Below are 20,758 nucleotides of genomic sequence, written 5' to 3'. Positions count from 1 at the left end.
GCCCACCCCCTGCCCACATGGGGCAGAGGTACAAAATAACAAAAACAAGCCTGTAACAAATGTTTCATGTTGACTAACTTATTGTAAATAATTTTTCCAAACTTAAAAATTGACAAAATAATGTTACCTATTCTATTTTCCATTTTATATGACTGACATTGTACCTTTTCTATTGCAAATGATTCGCATTGTATTTTCTCATATACTGTTACATGCATATACATGATGCTGGATATAACTAGAAAATATTGATTATTTTGCATGAGACTGCTGCCATCTTGTGGTGCCCCTGTTTATTACTCTATTAGCACAACTGGTATCTGTTAGTATGCAATCGGCAGCCAACTTAGACACATGTGGCACTTCTTGATGTGCCACATCTGTATTACTCTGTGTTCTCATGAGGGCAGATCCATATTTTTTTAATATTTTGCCCTCTTTTAGTCGTGAGGTAACTTAAGCTTATACTGTAATTTGTATATTTACTGTAAAATCTTATGAAAATTAATTTTATTTTTATTTCAAATTCAGAGTCTGTTGTGATAGTACAAAAAGAAATGTGGCGTTTTTTATTGCCCAGAATTATTTCATTGCCTGTAGTCTGAGTATATGTCAAAAGAACGTATGTAAACTTATTTATTTACAATTACAGTGATAACAGTGTAATATTTTTGTATGGTTTGTAACCTTGCAGATCTGAAAATGGCAGCTTAGCCCTCCCGAAACTAGTAATCCAGGATAACTATATGTCATCAAGGAAATAAAATCTTCAAATCTGTAGCCTTCTTTACTTAGATTAGTTACTTATGTTACCTTTAATTTCCCCCTACAGAATGACATACAGCATCATTTATGAATTTTCTGTAATCCAAAATTCAATAGATTTTTGTATTGAAAAAAGGAAAACAAAAAGCCAGCACAGTCCAATTTCAAACTGTTATGTAGTTTTCAAAACAAGAGTTTGTTCTCACACCACTCTACAATTAGTGAGTCCACAGTTTGAATGTAAACAAGTAACATCTATGTTGACGGCACCCTTGTTTGACCCATGTTGCAATTTGAAATATTTTCTGTGGGAGAATACGTGCATCTGAAATCAATAAACCCACAAAGTTCAATGTATTATTACCTTTTACTGAATTCAAGAAGGTAAATTAAAAACATTGTGCTTGAACTGTGCTGTGATTATCACAATGTAGAAGTTATTGTCATCTAAATGAGCCACTGAAGTGATACTGCATTTAAAAAAGTTTTAAGGGACTGTGCAAGTAGTGAACTGCATTGTGTTTAGATAAATGTGTACTGTTCATTTTGTGCCACAATGGAAGACTTCACCACGGTGATTGTACATGGTGGCCTGAATACTTGTGCTAATTACTGTCCATAGTGTGAAACCTGGTCACTATAATTAATAACTGAGACTTCCAGTGAATAAAATGTATGTGATCACATCATCTAAAATATTGTGTGGTGTCATATACATCATCATCACTGAGCAAACACCATCCTGCTCTCATTGAAACTTTCAGCTTGTACATGATCAAGATTGGCGCTACTGAGCTATGAACTGCGGATCAGTTCCATTGCAGTCAAGCTTATAATTTTCTTTTCAGCAGTTGAAGGTGGCCATGAATATTCAATGTGACTTCACATGCTACTCCTTTAAATGTAATGACATTCTAATACAGTTAACAAGTTCTTTCCAATTCACCTGCTGCTATAGTATGACGTGAATTAAAATAATGTATATCAACAATATCCACAATGCTGGATATGATTTTAAAGCATCATACTCTACAGAAGTCTCCACATTAGGCATTGTGATTAGTATAAAAATATGAATAATTTATTTCTATTGATTTATTTATAAAAGTTTAATCAGTAAAAAAATTTAATCATGAGGCAAGTTGACATTTCTCAAATTAGAAATATTCTCAAGAAATCTTTTCTCAACACACAGTATTTGTACAACTGCTGTTATGATGTGTGTTTTTCTATGTCAAAACTGGAGACACAGGATTGAAAACACAAATGCAGGTACACACCAACTTGCTTTGCAATTTGATTAAACCTAAAAAAACTTCATATATGAGTCTCTTCTTCCAAAATGAGTTCCAGAACTATTACATGCAGATTTGTTTTTAAAATAAATATTTTAAAAATTGAAGTATCAGGGAAATAACATCATACGCACAACATTTGAGTCGTTTTTAAAATCTTACAATTGTACAATCATTAAACTGCACAAGCTGGGTACGCAAATACCCCTGAAGGATCTGTTGCCTCTCTGCAGGCTCTGTTTGAAATGTCCATCCATATAGTTGGTTGTCAACTTCTACTTCCAGAACTACAGCCTCTCCATGTTCTGTTGGTATAGCATTAACCTAGGGAAGTAAACATTTGTTTGTTATTTCAAATGAAAAAAGTAGATATGAAAGTACTTGCAGTTATATGCGACACCTGCACAAAAAAACTTTCATGTTACATATGAAGCAGACCTACATCAGTTTGTGTACATTTTAATACACTCATTGAAGTGATTAGATTTACATATTAAAATGTATCACATCAATGCCACTTCAGTACACAGAGCCTGTTAGAAAACATAAATAGTCTCACGTCATATTTTTATTACTTGGTGATAGTGGGTGACTTGCTGTTACTGAGATAATATACTCATCATTAAATAACTGCAAATAGTATCCACACACTCAGCTTCAGTTTTTACAACTCAAGAATTTATGAAGGTCACACACAAATTTTAAGGAATAGCTTTTATTGTTCAGCACTCACACACCTCTTTAGTTCACTTGGTGTGCCAGTGGGTTTTAGACTGTTGCTAAATTTTGAATTAAGCAATGTTTGAAGATACAGTTACTCATTTACACACATTTACAATAGCATATACATTACTGCAATAGAGTATAATGAAAGCCCATACATTATTGTGTGAAGTCTTTTACAGAAGTACAGGAATGTACCATAATAAAGGCTTTCATAGTTGATTTGAAAATCTTAGATGTATTTAATGCAGTTTCTTTACTCCTGCCAAAAGTCCACTAAATCAAGCGTTCATCATAGTGCAGGATAACTCTTAATGACCATTTATTCTACAGACAATCATTTAGGAAACTAGTTCATACTGACTGAGTACTGCTGTTCGTATGAAAGAATATACGTGATCAATGAAGAAAGACATTTTGTGTTTAAACAAACAGGTGACAGAGCTACAATTCTGATACACCAGAACAAAAATTTAGATGTACAGTGCCTGATAAAAGAAGTGACGCACCCGTAACACACAGTTAATTATCAATGTAACTTTGTACACATACACACTATTGGTGAGCACATTAATGATTAAAGGTTCAATTCTCTGTAACATGTAAAACAGTGACCATAGTGCATTAGTGTTGATCATGTTTAATATTGTTACCATGCCTGATATGGTATGCAAGAGCCATGAACAGCATCAAATGTAGAGGGATCACTGTCAAGGACACAAAGACATTGCATCCTCTTGTGAGACAGTGTTACCAGCACCTGACAGAGCATTTGGCCTCAATGTAGGTATCTATTTCACCAGCTGGGTAAACTGTGCAACACCCAGATTTATGGGGCATTCACATGAGACAGTAACCCAACGTTTGACTTGTTGGACTATATGGTAATGTGAAGGCTGGTATACTTACTATCAAGGTACTAATTGAGCCCATCTGACCACCATTAGGGAGATGCTATGTTGTACATCTAACAGATTTTAATCGCTTAACATCTTTGGTTACTACCAAGGACAAGTAATGGACCCACTGCCACATTCTTAGTTATCCCACACAATTGACTAGAGTCTAGTATTAGCTGGACTGGGTAACTACTGATCCCTTTGTGGGCTGCTGTTAACACTGTAACACAAATTATTGCATATGGAGTGCTCCCATGGTTAAGGAAGCATGATCTGCCGATGAATGGTGTTGCACTGCATTTTTCGATCAATTACAGTTCTGCACTACTCTGAATTACCATCATCAGTAAGTATGGTACTGACCTGAGGTTAGGTCCTTGCTCCTGCAGTGATTTGGAGAGGCATAACAGTGTTACCGTGCATGTCATTGTATGATTGTATGGGGAACCATTATATGTGACTTCATGTCATGGTGAGGGTTCACTGATGATGCAATGGTACATCACAAACAACCTGCATTTTGTGTGTTGCCTTTCACGTGACAGCATCATTTTTCAGTTGGACAATGCTGCATGGGATGAGCTCAGATCTCGACTACATTCCAGGGCCAGTATCAAGGCTATCTATGATCAGTTTAACAGCTGTGGGCCACCTAGCCATAGGAGTGGGTTCAATGACTTCATAACACCTTTCCCAACTAAACCAGTGTATATATTCTAGCAACAGGGAGTACAACGTCATACTGAGAAGTGAACTCATACTGCCAAGATCTTTGTACATCAGACTAGACATTGTAATCACTGAAATAACGTTGTAATCTTGTCATCCTATGAAGTTTCACTTCATTTCCTCCTATCCTTTCATGAGGTTCAGTTTTTTGGTCAGGTTGTGTAGATCCTGAATTGAACCCATACATTGATCAAGAAAAGACTTTGCTGTGTCAAAAACTGCATTTGTGAAAACAAGGAGTTGGCATGGAGCATAATCCCATGTGACATTGAAGAAGGAAAATGAGCAGTAAATAGTAATACTGCATATGTTTCTGTGTGAATGTTTATTTCATCATATCTTCTTAAGAAGACATTCCTACTATTACATTTATTTCCCTGAAAAGGTGTTTTACATTACAATTGAAACAAATGCCAAACTAATTAAGATGGGAGAGTGTTATCCACTGCACTGTTAATTCAAAATGATAACACTGAGACAAACAGTTAAACCAAAAGGCACACCAGTTAGTTTAATATGAAGCAATTAATGAACTATCAGGCTCATAGAAACAGTTCTTTCAGCTGTTAAATCATTTGGCATATTTGTATTTGGCAACTGCAATGATTTCATTACGATAAATCACATCAGGAATTATAACCTCAGTTTTCTTTTTTGTAATGTATAAGGTCATTACTGAAAACAAAACCTTTTGGAGGCTTTCCAAAATCTTAAATCTGAGAGGTTTTTATAAAATTGTAGACTTACTGACAAGAAAACTACACGATTTTTTTGTTATTGCAGTCTTCTGTGCAAAGAATGGTCTATTGCAGCTTTGTGCATGCACTAGTCTGTCCTGTGCAACTTGTTTCATCTCTGCATGAATAGTGCAGCCTAATTCTATTTAAGCCTGCCTTTACTTGTGTCATGGTTCCCTCTAAAAATCTTAAGCTCACACCCAAATCCACACTTCCCTCCATTACCAACAAACTCAGTTACCAATGTTTCTGCAATAGATGCACATCTGTTGAAACAAACATATTGCTTTGAACATATTAAGGTGACTCAAATGTGTCAGAAGATCACATATGACAGACAATACAGTATCATACTGATGCTCAGACAGAGCATAAGCCTTCAGTATAATGAACATGTGATAATTTACCTATAACATATCTGCTAGCTGGAGTATAAGGACTTAGAGGCAGACTTTCGTAGGTTAAAAAAAAATCTGAAAAATTAAGCAATGATAGAGAGATCAGTGCAAATTTTTGTACTCACAGTAACTTATGAAATGGTTCACCCCATGTACATCAATATCATATTCTTCATGAGATAAGATGCAGAGAGTATAGTTTGGTCCATTTAGACCTTTTCCACTTAATTGATGTTTGATTTACCCATCTAATTATTTACATTCTTCTTTAGTACCAGTACTCCATTTCAAAAGCTTATTTTCCCATTCTATCTGAACTGTTTATCAACCACATTTCACGTCCTGTCAAGGCTACACTCCATACAAACACTTTCAGGAAAAACATCCAAACAATTAAATTTATTTTTAATGTTAAAATCTTTATCTTTTTCAGAAATATTTTTCTTCTTGTTGCCATTCTGCATACTATATGCTCCCTACTTCACCCTCTCTTCGTTATTTTAATCCCTAAAAAATAAAACTCATCTACCACTACCACTTCCAGTGCCTCAGTTCATAACCTATTTATATGGAAATTACCTAATTTAATTTGTATACATTTCACTAACCTGGTTTTTTTGTTGGTATTCATCTTTTAACCTCTTTTCAAGACATTATACTTTTCATTCAACTGCTTTGCAAATCAATTGCATCTCTGACTGAATCATAGTGTCATCTGAAATGTATTAACCTTGTAGTGCACCTGTGCACTGCAGTAGTATTTAGTACTGAGGCTGCAAATGCATGCAATTCACACTGGTGGACAGTCCCCACTGGTGTTGTGCCCTGTGGGCATTTGCAGTATGAGGACCGATTAAAACTGCCAAAGAAGTGACCATTAACAGCTGTCCACTAAAATTATCATTTGCTACGTAATCAAAATCATCTGTAGAAAAAGGGTATTTGTAGAAAGAAAGGCCCAGAGTAACCTCTCCCAAATTATCGTTTGTGTAACTGAAGAAAAATTCACAAGCTGGTGAAATGACTTAAACTAGGTTCAGATTTTCTCATACATTTGCTTCCTATTATTCTACACAGCTACAACATGTAAAAGTGCTGGAAAAGTGTCCAATGTTGGAAGAATATGAATACACACTGAATGGATGTAAAGGTCTTTTGTCATATTGGGCTTAATCTGTATTGATACAAATGAACTAAAGAAAGAGTTGGAGAAATTTTGGAGCATTGAAATAAGTATTGCAAGAAAGAGAGTAAATAGCCTGTTGGAAATACCAACTTCAGTTACATTGAGCAACAAAATATCATTTTCACCATAACATGTAACTCTCTGATCAATCTGTCTTGGAAAACATTCCTCTGTTTGTAGGGCTGTGAGTTACTTCAAGTGAAACTGCTACAGGCTTAAGTGCACATCATGTGAAAGCCAGATAAATTCTAAAAATTGACCCAGGGATAAGTATGAAATAGATATATTTGTTTTTCCTAACATTTATAATTTTTCTATAGTTGTCAACTCCATAGGTTGAATGTTTCAGTCTTTTCTGTTGCCAATAAAGCTGTTTCCTCTAAAACCATTTTAATATTATGCACTTTAACACTTTAATGAAGTTATCCTCAAATCAGGAACTTGTGTCCTTAGTGAGAACCATATGCCATCATTTAAGGTGTGATCACATGCTATTATCTGGGATGTGTCAGAGAGTTTATGAATTTAATATATTTCTTTCTAAATATAGCAGCAATCTGACCATTTCAAAAATCATCTTTTCATTAATTTTAAGCAAATTTTAATTATGCACCATAGCTTATAGTTAACTCTATAAAAAAACCTCTCTCTCTCTCTCTCTCTCTCTCTCTCTCTCTCTCTCCAAAATTCTTCTAAATGAAAAGGACATCAGTTTGTATTTGAAGTGCATTTTATAATTTATCAGTTTATGCACAGTGTTCAGTCAGTGAACAATGATATTTATGGCTGAGCATTTCACTCTGTGCCATACTGCACACGGTATTTATGATTTTTACTGTTGTTTTCAAACAATGACTGCTTGTGGACAATGAACTCATAAAACTGTTTGTCTAGCTCACCACAGGTTAGTTACTCTCATTCTAGGCTTGAATTGACCTACCTTTCCTTTCTCGCTGTCAAGAACTTACATCTGTCCTCTCAAAGGGACAAACAAATAATTTCCAAGGTTTTGACAGTATTGTGTACTTGTACTTTTATATGTGCCTATCAGCATTTATCAGTATTTCAACTCCTGAATGTATATATTGGTCACAAATTCTGCCTCGCAGAATTTCATACCATTCTTGACTGAATTTTCCATTTGGTATAATCACACTACCTAATAGGACTGTCTATAGCAGGTTCTTGAATTGCCACAATGCATCATCCATATTACATGTTTCTATGCAATTAACAATTTTTTCTTCTATGGAATGTTGTCCGCACTACAATTCCATGAGACAGTAGTGAGTAAAAATGGGAACAGCAAGTCAGTTTTTGGACATTTTTATCTCTAGTGTCTTCTATCATTAAACAGGCAGATATGAAGGAGTTCTTAGAACTTTAAGATGATCTGTAACATGTGACATATGGTTCAGGTTCATATTAATACGAACACATAATAAATGAAAATGTTTCATCTTACTGACTGATTTTCCTTCAGTCATTACCTCTCATTATTATGCTGACATGTGATTGATTGGTAAAGAACTGCATGGACAATACAGGATGTTTCATGAAGACATGCAAATATTTTAATATGTTATTGTACAGGTAAAACTAACGAAAAAAGTTCATATAAACATACGTCCAGAAATGGTCAGTTATGGAGTTACAGCTAATAAAAGATTTTGTCTGAAATTCAGCAACTTCACTAGTATGAAGCTATTGCAAAACTGTATGAGGTTAAAGTAAAGCACAATTTCCATTTCTAACTACTTGACCCAATTTTTTTTTTAATTCCAGACAATTGCACAAAATTTTAACACAAGTTGTAGAGAATTTAATTTTGGAAAAATGTTGGTAGTAACATTAACTGAAACTGTCTGAATGTGTCACATAATCTGCTTTATTTTTTCTGGTTTAACATGAATTCAAGTTTGCTATGGTATTAATAAAAGCTGATTATCTGACACATTCATACAGTTTCAGTTACAGTTATTACTGTCACACTTCCTAAATTAAATTCTCTACAACTTGTGTTGAAAACATTGTGCAGATGTCTGGAATTTAAAAACAAATTGGATCAAGTAGTTAATAAATTGAACAGTTTACAAAATTACTTCTTTGCTTCCCTGCACGTTCTGGAAAACTACAGCAGATACATGTCTGGGACAGACCAATAACCACAAAATTAATGCAAATTGTACTTTACTTTAACCTCGTACAGTTTTGTAATCGCTTCATATTAGCGAAGTTGCTAAATTTCTAGGAAAATCTTTTATTAGCCCTAACACTGTAACTAAACATTTATGGACCTATGTTAGTTTCACTTGTAGAATAACATATTAAAATATTTGCATAGCTTCATGAATCATCCTGTACGTAACAAGAAAAATAAACAAATAAAATAAATTTAAGCACACAGAAGATATGCTCTGAAGTTAATGTAACTTCATACATGTACGGGTAGTAGGACCACGGGAGTACAGTTGTGTTACTCATGTAGACCAGCTGGTTATGTCGAGCAACATCCAGATTTATGGGGCATTTGATGTCTCAGTTGCCCAATGTTGGACTTGGGAATGCGAGGGCAGGCATACTTTTCATCAAAGTTCCAGTCAAACACACCTGACCACCACGAGGTCAGTGTCATCCCACACCACTGGGAGGAGACTAGTAGCAGCTTGACAGGAGAATTGCCACCCTATCTGTAGACTGTCATTAACATAACAGCGCTAAGTGCTGCATTTGGAGAGTTGCTGTGACCAAAACAGAGACTACCAGTGAAAGGTATTGCATGCTGTTCAGTGATAAATAGTGGTTCCACTCTACCTGGGATGAACATCACTGGTGAGTATGGTGGTAACTCGCGGAGAGTTGTACAACTACACCTACATACTCATACATATTCCCAAAACCACCTTATGGTGCATAGCAGAGGGTACCTTCTACCGCTACTAGTCATTTCCTCTAGTGTTGCACTCACAAATAGACTGAGGGATAAGTGACTCTATAAAAGCGTCTGTTCAGGGTGTAATTTCTTACATTTTGTCTTCATGGTCCTTATATGAAATGTATGTCATGCCATCTAGTTCCCATTTCTCAAATGTTTTGGGTAGGCATAGCAGTGTAACTCCTTGTGTCCTTCTGCTTGGTGTTGAAAGCCATCAGATATGACTGCAGCACATGGCTGGTATTGAATGAGGGAACCCTTGATGCCACAGTGATACATTATGGACATCCTGCATCCTCATTTGTTACCTCTCGTGAGATACTATGTTGGTGCCATTATTTAACAGAACAATGATCATCTGCACATGGCATGTTCCTCCATGACCTGTCTGCATGATGTTGAGATACTCTCATAGTCTGCAAAATCCCCAGAACTGTCACCAACAGAATGTATGTTTGACCAGCTCAGACATCAGCTCCACCCCAGGGCCAGTATCCAGGGCATCAAGGACGAGTTATAACAGTTGTAGATCAGCTTGCTTCAGGAGAGGGTGCAACAGGTTAATGGCACCCTTGCAAACTAAATCAGCACATGCATCCAGGCCAGATGGAGAGCTATATCATACTGATAAGTGAGCTAACAATTTCAAGTACATAAAAATGCTGACTTGCCTTTTTAATCACTGCAATAGCATCAGACCCCCTCTCAATGAATAAAGTTTAATTTTGTCTCCTTCTCTCCTTCTGGGTCCTTAACTTTCCTCAGTTAGTGTACTTATCATTTAGTGAGAGTTCTGTTGCAGAGAACATTCATAATTTTCTGGAAAACTGTGTGTACATTTAGAAGTGTACAAGTTCATCCATTAGGCTTGATAGAAAACTTGCATCATCATCAAAGTGAACAATTTCAGAATATTAAATAAATGATATCAGGTCCTTTATATGAAACAAGAACAACAGGAGACTCAATATTGGCCCCTGTCGTACATCTGTATTTAGTGTTAATCCCAATCTGAAAAATCTGTTTCACTGTGTACACTTAGTGCATGACCAGCATAATCTACATTTTTTTAGTTAGATGTGATGAAAGCCATTTACCAGTAAGGTTCTGATACCAAACATTTGAGTTTCTCTGGGAGAAGCCCATGACCTACACAATGCTTTCAACATGTGAAGTATAACATGTTGCCAATTTATGTCATTTACATTAATTATCACCTTCTCTGAAAACTTAAAAATTAAAATTTTCTTTGAAAAGTCCTTTTTAAACTCCAGACTGATTCTCACTATCGAATACTGGGATAGATATGCTATTTTTCAAGTACACATGACTTTTCCAGGAGTTTCAAGAAGACTGTCAGCAGTAAGATTTGCTTGGGATTGTTTATTTGTCTCACTGCCATTTTTGCAAAGTGCTCTGAATACCTTCACAATACTTGAGTGCATCTCGAGTCTCATCATGATGATATAATGAAACTTGAAAGATGGTTTGCTTTCAAGTGATAACTCTCCAGTGTGAGTGGTCCAATTCAACAGAGTAATCTTCAGGAGGATGCCATCAAGATTAATGTTAAGTGGAGCAATTGAATCATCACCACCCAACTCGCTCTTATGGTCACAAATAAAGCATCTAGATATTTTTGACCATATTACTTGGGAATGACTCTGGTCTACATCAGTTATTATGAAATGATTTATTTATCTCAAATATAGTTACCAGTATTTTGGCTTGGTTCCGTGCACTGATACAGTTGGGAAGGCCTCATTAAGCACTGTATCCTCTCCAGAGCAAAGCTGAGCCATAGTTGTGTGACTGGTGCTTGATCCTCTGGATACTGGCAATGGGACAAAGTTGATGTCCAAGACAATCCCACATATGGTCTGTTGGGAACATATCTGGGGATCTGGCTGGCCACGAGAGTGCCTCAACATCATAGAAACTGTTCATAGAGACACACGTCATATGTGGATGATCATTATTCTGATCAAAAATGGCTCCACAGTATTGTCACATTAGAAGTAACACATGAGGATACAGTATGTTTGTGACACACCACTGTGCCATCAGACATTCCATAGTTACAATCAACCATGACCTGCAGTCACACCTGATGGTTCCAATAACAATATGCCAGGAGAGAGACAGTTGTGGCTCTCCAAAACACTGGAAGAATAGGACCTTTCCCTGGACTCCACCACACTTTTCAATGATAGTCATCCATGGTAGTGAACAGCTGCAGTTAATGGCAGAGCCCAATGTGACACCAATCATCAACAGTCCATGTCTCTTTATCACCCCACCATTCCAAACGCAGCCATTTTTTTATGTTATTGACAGCATCCTGCCCAAGAGGTGGTAATTCCAAAGTCTAGCTGTTGCTAGTGTCTGAATAATGATGCAAGATGCCACAAAATGTTGCATGAAGTTCAATACTCATTTTGGGACAGTAGGCACAGGTGCAAAGGTGTTACAGTGTCCTCTCTTGTGGTAGCCAGATGAGGATGACTGGAATCATGATGACAAGTATGTCTTCTTCAAGTTCCCATACAATCTAACATTGGGCCACTATCAGATCTGAGTGACCAACAAATCTGGATACTGCATGGTTCATATGATCAGCCAAATAAAGATCCATAATGATCTTATCTTAGAAGAAAGATTAAGAAAAGGCAAAGCTACGTTTCTAGCATTTGTAGACTTAGAGAAAGCTTTTGACAATGTTGACTGGAATACTCTTTTTCAAATTCTAAAGGTGGCAGGGGTAAAATACAGGGAGCGAAAGGCTATTTATAATTTGTACAGAAACCAGATGGCAGTAATAAGAGTCGAGGGGCATGAAAGGGAAGCAGTGGTTGGGAAAGGAGTGAGACAGGGTTGTAGCCTCTCCCCGATGTTATTCAATCTGTATATTGAGCAAGCAGTAAAGGAAACAAAAGAAAAATTTGGAGTAGGTATTAAAATTCATGGAGACGAAGTAAAAACTTTGAGGTTCGCCGATGACATTGTAATTCTGTCAGAGACGGCAAAGGACTTGGAAGAGCAGTTGAACGGAATGGACAGTGTCTTGAAAGGAGGATATAAGATGAACATTAACAAAAGCAAAACGAGGATAATGGAATGTAGTCAAATTAAATCGGGTGATGCTGAGGGAATTAGATTAGGAAATGAGACACTTAAAGTAGTAAAGGAGTTTTGCTATTTAGGAAGTAAAATAACTGATGATGGTCGAAGTAGAGAGGATATAAAATGTAGACTGGCAATGGCAAGAAAAGCGTTTCTGAAGAAGAGAAATTTGTTAACATCGAATATAGATTTACGTATCAGGAAGTCGTTTCTGAAAGTATTTGTTTGGAGTGTAGCCATGTATGGAAGTGAAACATGGACGATAACTAGTTTGGACAAGAAGAGAATAGAAGCTTTCGAAATGTGGTGCTACAGAAGAATACTGAAGATAAGGTGGATAGATCACGTAACTAATGAGGAGGTATTGAATAGGATTGGGGAGAAGAGAAGTTTGTGGCACAACTTGACTAGAAGAAGGGATCGGTTGGTAGGACATGTTTTGAGGCATCAAGGGATCACAAATTTAGCATTGGAGGGCAGCGTGGAGGGTAAAAATCGTAGAGGGAGACCGAGAGATGAGTACACTAAGCAGATTCAGAAGGATGTAGGTTGCAGTAGGTACTGGGAGATGAAGCAGCTTGCACAGGATAGAGTAGCATGGAGAGCTGCATCAAACCAGTCTCAGGACTGAAGACAACAACAACAACAACAATGATGCTCCTTTCAAACTCTGTCAGATTCTGATAATGCTATCTCACAAAAGTAGGTGGTATCTCTGTGTCCTTCACAGTGATCAATAAATGGTGTACGCCCCTTACATACAATACCAGAGCGCTAACAACACTTACATGAACAACACCAATGCACGCAGGTGGCCATTCCACCTGCCAAGTCACAGAAATGTAAATCAATTGTTTTTCAAAATGTCATCTATGTTTTCATTCTAGTTAAGTTCGTTTATATATCTGGTGATAAAGGCATCTTTTACATGCAATTTTAGATAATATATGACCATCATTATCTATTTCTGCATCCCCACCTCAAATTTGTACTAGATCTGTAATGTAATCAACACCAACACATCACTACACTCTAAATTCCATTCCTGATATTTATGAATAACTTTCACTATTTTCCTGAGTGTGAACGATTATGTGAGGCTCTTCATCTATAAGCTTGTATTATGTGGAAACAGTGCAGTTTACGTTAAGTACTTCGGTGTCTTTGATGAGTCATTTGCATTTGACCAAAACGTAAGTGGCCAATCCCTGAACCCTGAGGAAGCAAGACTCAATGATTCCAGATGTAATATCTTCTTCTTACAGAATCAAATTTAATGTACACCTTAAATATCTGTTATGAAGGTGTTAATTCAACATTAACATCTTCTGTAAAATTTATATCATCACAAGACTTTGAAACATCACTGAAAATGCAAATAACAGACTTATTTCTTTTTATCTCTGCCTCAGCTTTATCAGGGCAGTAAAGTGAGTATTTATATGTCACACCTTTTATCCAAACAAAATTCCTTGATTATTAAAAATTAATTTTCTGTAAGATTGTCAGTAAAATGAATCTACATAGAATGTTGTTAAAACTACTGCACATAATATACTTACTTTCTCAACACATAAATGTGGCAAAGACACATTATTCATTTCATTATCCTCAGCAAACCAAACAGATCGAATATTAGTCACAATAAATGTACCAAAGATTCTCTGAAAATGAGATTACAGACTTTTAAATTATAATTGTAATCTTATTAACATAGGTAATATTCATTGGACTGTATAAATTTGATACTAAACATTATCAGTCAACCTCGCCACTCCTCCTACAGTTATAGCAATTTGTTCATATGGTAGACTCTTTAACTGTGTGTTCTCAGTGATGCCAGAGTTGCTCACAACATCACGGTATGGTCTTGTAGAAGTGTATGCCCTATAATTTCATGTTATTACTATGAATTAGTACAGAAACATACCAGACACTTATGAAAGTAAATTTAGTATCTAATTTTTGTAATAACTATAACTAGAGCTTCTTATTTCAGTAAGATGTTTTTGTAATATGCACACATCTGATAACTCTGAGGACAGGATTGTTGCCTCACACAGTGCCAAATAAGCATTAAATATTATTCTAAAATAAAACAATACAGAACTCATAAAAACATACACTCATCAATCGAAAACATGTTAACTCTCAGTGCTGAAACTTGCAATTAAGATGAATTGTTTGTGCTGAGAAATATCTGCTAGTGAAGGAGATAAAAATAAATTTTCTTGAGACCAAGAATCTTATACCCATGAATCAGCATGCTTTTAGAAAGCAACAGTTGTGCAAATCTCAGCTTGCCCTTTTCTCACATGATACCCTGCATATTATGAATGAACAGCAAAATACAGTTTCCATATTTCTAGACTGCAGGCTGTTAACAATGATACAAGCATATGGAATGGTTTCTAAGACATGTGAGTGTCCCAAGCGACAGTTTCTTTTACATAGGAACTACAAAAAGAAGCATCAATACACGTTTGACGGAGCACAAAAGAAACTGTCGCTTGGGACACATCGACCAATCGGCAGTAGCGGAACATGTTTTTAAGGATGGAGATCACGAACTAAATTCGGTGAGACAAGCGTGCTAGCGAGGACGTCGCATTATTATACACGTATGTATAGAGAGGCAGTTGAAATCCACAAACATCAATACAATTTTAATCGTAAAGAAGAAGGATTAAAATTGGACAAAATATGGCGGTCGACGTTGCATCAATCACGTCATAATCGATTGCCTGCAATCTAGAGAACAGACGATAGCCAGAGATAGCTACATATCGACGCCACGTGACGTGCAGTGGCGCCCTCTACGATCTCCATATAAGCGGCGACCCCAGCTCCTAGCAGCTAGTCGTCAACTCACCTCGGAAGATGTTCTCCGTAGTTGAGAACGAAACGTCGGGGAGAAGAAGTTCTATAGATCGACCACGGCAACTTAGCCCGAAAGTGTTTACTGATGAAGACGCCGGCCGTGAAAGCCTACATGGGATGATTCGACGCCTCTGCAGGGAGGAAATGTCAGCTAGGATACGACGACTGGAGAACCTACGCCAGAAGAAAGGTCAACAACTTTGCTCACTCACTTTTCTGCTACGCTGTCGTGATACCGGTATAGTTCCGAAGTTTTAAAAGTGAGAAGAATGGTTCAATCGGCACAAGCGAACCGTATTTATTCTCGTATGGAACTGGCATTACTACGTGCGCGTATACATCATACACGACGAGGACTGGCGGTATGTGATAGTTAACTGCTAAATCTTCATTTACTTATTAGCAATACAACGTAGTTTTGTCATTGGAACAAAGTGGACAGTTTAACATTTAGATCTATGGAGATCAGTGCAGAAGTGTCTTCCAATAGGCAGAAGGAGAAGTTTGATCGTCTACAAGAGGGTCAACAGGAAACACAGATTCCAAACAATTCCCAAACGGTTATTATTTTATGGGAAAAAGAATTGTCTAAGGAAGAACTTTCTGTTCTGTCTAAAGGAGGGAATTTTGCAATCACTCCATCCAAGGTTCCTATGGAGGACATTATTGCTAATATAGAGGCAGGAATTCGCCAGTTACCATCATATTCTGCTGATGAAATTAGGATGGAAACCTCCAGGATATTACGTGAAGCTAAGCCACCCAGCAGTAATCTGTCTCAAGGGGAAAGGAAGGCATTCCCGGAGATCAATGCAGACAAGAATGTTATTGTAGTTGCCGCTGACAAGGGAAATGTTACTGTTTTAATGAATACTGAGGTTTATCACAAGAAGATCAGTGATCTCCTGGTACCCAGCACATACAGGAAGCTGAAAAAGGATCCCACAACGAATGTGCTGAATGCCACCAATCGTGTGATAAAACAGTCTTCCATACCTACTGAAGTTAAAAAGTATCTTTGTAACACGGAGGCTTATCCTCTGAGATTATATGGATTACCAAAGATACATAAGCCTGATCTTCCTTTGAGACCGATAGTCAGCGCAATTGGAGCTCCTACCCAAGAACTAGCCAGACACCTTGCCTCTTTGTTACAAACTTACATAGTCAAAACTGAGTCATATTAAAAACTCTCTACACTTCATTGAGAGACTGAGGGAAATTACTGTCAGTCCGAATGACATCCTTGTCAGTTTTGGATATAGTGTCTCTTTGCTATGGTTCCAGTTGATGAAGCTCTCTCTCATATAGCCGATACGTTCCCTACTGATACAGTGGCCTTGTTCCAACACTGTCTATCCTCGACCTATTTTCAGTACAATGGTGAATTTTATGAACAGATTGATAGGGTAGCCATGGGAAGCCCCCTAAGCCCCGCAATTGCGAATTTATTCATGGAATATTTTGAACATCAAGCACTGCAGTCGGCCACAAAAAGCCCCTCGAAGTGGTATCGGTCTGTGGATGATACCTTTGTAATATGATTTCCTCGTGCACTTAAATAGCATCCACCCAAAGATCAAATTTACCACGGAAAAAGAGAATAATGGGCAACTTAACTTTTTGGATGTTTCAGTTATCAAACCGGCAGGTGGGACCTTAGGCTACAAGGTCTACAGGAAAGGTACACATACTGATCGCTACCTCCATAAGAACTCAAACCACCACCCTAGGCAAAAGAGGGGGATCATAAAGACACTAGTGGATAGGGCCAATAATATTTGTGAACCAGGCTACTTACAAGAAGTACTAAATCATGTACGAATGGCTTTTGTGAAAAATGGTTATACGAAAAACGAGATTAACCGAGCACTTCACCCTAGTAGAAAAATGCCTAAAAATAGGAGACAGCAACAACCATCAGCTGGAAAAGTATTTCTGCCCTTCATCCATAACATCATGGATCACATTTGAAAAGTACTAGCCAAGTTTCAGGTGGAGACAATTTTCAGACCTACTAAGAAAATTAGTGAGTGCCTAAGCTCAGCAAAAGGTGCTCGTCGCCCCCTAGCCACCCCAGGGGTATATAAAATTCCGTGTAGTTGTGGCAGGGTTTACATAGGAACTACAAAAAGAAGCATCAATACACGTTTGACGAAGCACAAAAGAAACTGTCGCTTGGGACACATCGGCAGTAGCGGAACATGTTTTTAAGGATGGAGATCACGAAATAAAATTCAGTGAGACAAGCGTGCTGGCGAGGACGTCGCATTATTATACACGTATACATAGAGAGGCAATTTAAATCCACAAACATCAATAAAATTTTAATCGTAAAGGAGGAGGATTAAAATTGGACAAAATATGGCGGTCGACGTTGCATCAATCATGTGACAATACATTGCCAGCAATCGAGAGAACAGACGATAGCCAAAGATAGCTACATATCGACGCCACGTGACGTGTGGTGGCACCCTCTACGATCTCCATATAAGCGGCGACCCCAGCTCCTAGCAGCCAGTCGTCGACCCCCCTCGGAAGATGTTCTCCGTAGTTGAGAACGAAACGTCAGGGAGAAGAAGTTCTACAGATCGACCACGGCAGTTTAGCCCGGAAGTGTTCAGTGATGATGGATTAATATGCTGCAATTATCCTGTGTAAGCTGCTAGAAAATGTATTGAAAATTACTTATACAACATTATTTGGTTACGTGTCTCATAGAATGACTTTCAGAATTCCTGTCAATGACCACCATTGCAGCAATTTCAAGGAGCTACCACTGTGGACACAAAAATGATTTCTTAAAGACAAGAGTAATGAATGAAAAGATATCAGGTGTAGCTCTTTTTATGTTACTTGAAAAAATATGGAACTCAATATTTTTTCATATGTTCAAAGTCAACTAAAGGAATCTGCTGTATTGATATGTATGTGATGGGCTTCTCACATGAGACTGTGTTGAGGGTATGTGAGAGGTTGCCAAATTTTTTGAGAGTACTGCGAACCACCCAAGTCAATTATCGTGATCATTATATTGGTGATGTGGCTATCCATAAATGAAGAGTGTAACATTTGAAAGACACACTACAGTTAGTTAAATCACTTGCCATTCCAGTTGTGGAGTGGTCATGGGTAAAGGGTCCAATCTTCACTGGGTTTATAAATTTGGATGGCAGGTTATGAACACACAGAAAACCACATGAGATGATGCACATTCCAGGTCATGAGGCAATGTATGGAGGTAATGTAATATGGACAACATATGAAATAAAATGGTGACCATATACCTGCTACCATAGCTCACTGCAGATATTATAGTATCATCCTGTTTAATTGTGTGCAAACATTTGTTTAGCTGCAGCACTTTCAATGTGACCTGTACATTCAACAATAAAATGCAAAATCCAACTGAAGGGGCCAGCAGGGGAAAGTGCTACCCCACAAGAGCCAATTTTTCATTAGTGAATGTTATTTGTATGTTTAAACTCAAATACATGGACATAAATACTAGAAGACAAATGAAATTATATAGAAGATGGTATATTCTAGTGGTACATATGGAAATACTTGTTAAAAGCATGTTAGCACTTTCTTCCATTGACTCCCTCAATTGCTCCTAAATGGAATTAGAAAAGATTAATGAGTGCTCCATTCCTCTGAGAGTACAGTTGTGGCCACTTGTCAAATCTTGTATTACCCCTGTTAACCAATCTGTGTCTTCATCAAGAGAAGTGTGGTGTGTGTGATATTTTAGATCAGTGTATTTTGTATTTAAAATGTCACATATGTAGACTCCAAATTACCTAACAGAATTGACTCCTGGTGTGATGTAGCCGGCCGCGGTGGTCTCGCGGTTCTAGGCGCGCAGTCCGGAACTGTGAGACTGCTACGGTCGCAGGTTCGAATCCTGCCTCGGGCATGGATGTGTGTGATGTCCTTAGGTTAGTTAGGTTTAAGTAGTTCTAAGTTCTAGGGGACTAATGACCACAGCAGTTGAGTCCCATAGTGCGCAGAGCCATTTGAACCATTTGGTGTGCTGTAGTCAAACTCAATTTAGCAAAAGACAGCAACAAAATTATTGTACAATAATGTCTATGGTAATTAGCATCTTGAATCTATTTATTTAAATGTCAAGTTCTGTAGGACAAAATTGAGGACCAAATCTTCAAGGTCATGGAACGTGTCAGTACATGAACTCACAAAATAAAAAATTATAAGATACAAATAAATGTTCATGAACCTGAAAGAAAATCAGTCCATAAGTTTAAGCAAACGGTATCAGCAATAAAATGAGAATCATCTTAATTTTTCAAGTAACTCCTCGAATGAATAGGAGTGACCCATGAGGAAACTCTTCAGTTTCAATTTGAAAGCACGTGGATTACTGCTAAGATTTTTTAATTCTAGCGGCAGTTTGAAAATGGACACATCAGTATACTGCACACCTTTTGCACAAGAGTTAAGTCCGATCCAAATGGAGGTTTGATTTCTGATGAGTATTAATCGAGTGAAAGCTGCTTATTGTTGGAAATAAACTAATATCGGTAACAAGAGACGTCATTAAGGAATATACATATTGAGAGGCCAATGTCAAAATATCCAGACTCGTGAAAATAGGTCGACAAGAGGTTTGTGAACTGACACCACTTATTGCCCGAACCACCCGTTTGAGAGCCAAAAATATCCTTCTAGAATGGGAAGAGTTACCCCAAAACATAACACCATACGACATAAGAGAACGAAAATAAGCAAAGTAGACTAATTTACGTGTCGAAATATCACTGACTTTCGATACCGTTCGAATAGTGAAAATGGCAGTGTTAAGTCTTTGAACAAGATCCTGAACGTGAGCTTTCCACAACAACTTACTATCTATCTTAACACCTAGGAATTTGAACTGTTCAGTTTCACTAATCATATGCCCGTTCTGTGAGATTAAAATGTCAGGTTTTGTTGAATTGTATGTTAGGAACTGTAAAAACTGAGTCTTACTGTGATTTAACGTTAATTTTCTACAAGCCATGAACTGAGGTCATTTACTACTCTACTTGAAACCGAGTCAATCTTGCACACATCATCCTTTACTAC

The 20,758-nt window shown here is 37.3% G+C and overlaps 1 long non-coding RNA gene across 1 annotated transcript; it reads right to left on the bottom strand.

Moving 5' to 3' along the window:
* Positions 1-2,088: 2,088 nt before the first annotated feature.
* LOC126299483 (uncharacterized) lies at positions 2,089-14,667 on the bottom strand. The gene is made up of 3 exons (XR_007552818.1): positions 14,545-14,667; positions 14,353-14,454; positions 2,089-2,384 (listed from the first exon to the last, which is right to left on the bottom strand). It is a non-coding gene; the product is annotated as an uncharacterized LOC126299483 (long non-coding RNA).
* Between the last annotated feature and the right edge of the window lie 6,091 nt (positions 14,668-20,758).

Source organism: Schistocerca gregaria, chromosome X (assembly GCF_023897955.1).
Source record: "Schistocerca gregaria isolate iqSchGreg1 chromosome X, iqSchGreg1.2, whole genome shotgun sequence".
NCBI lineage: Eukaryota > Metazoa > Arthropoda > Insecta > Orthoptera > Acrididae > Schistocerca > Schistocerca gregaria.
Note: the sequence above shows the minus strand (reverse complement) of the source record. Positions and strands in the feature narration are given on the sequence as shown.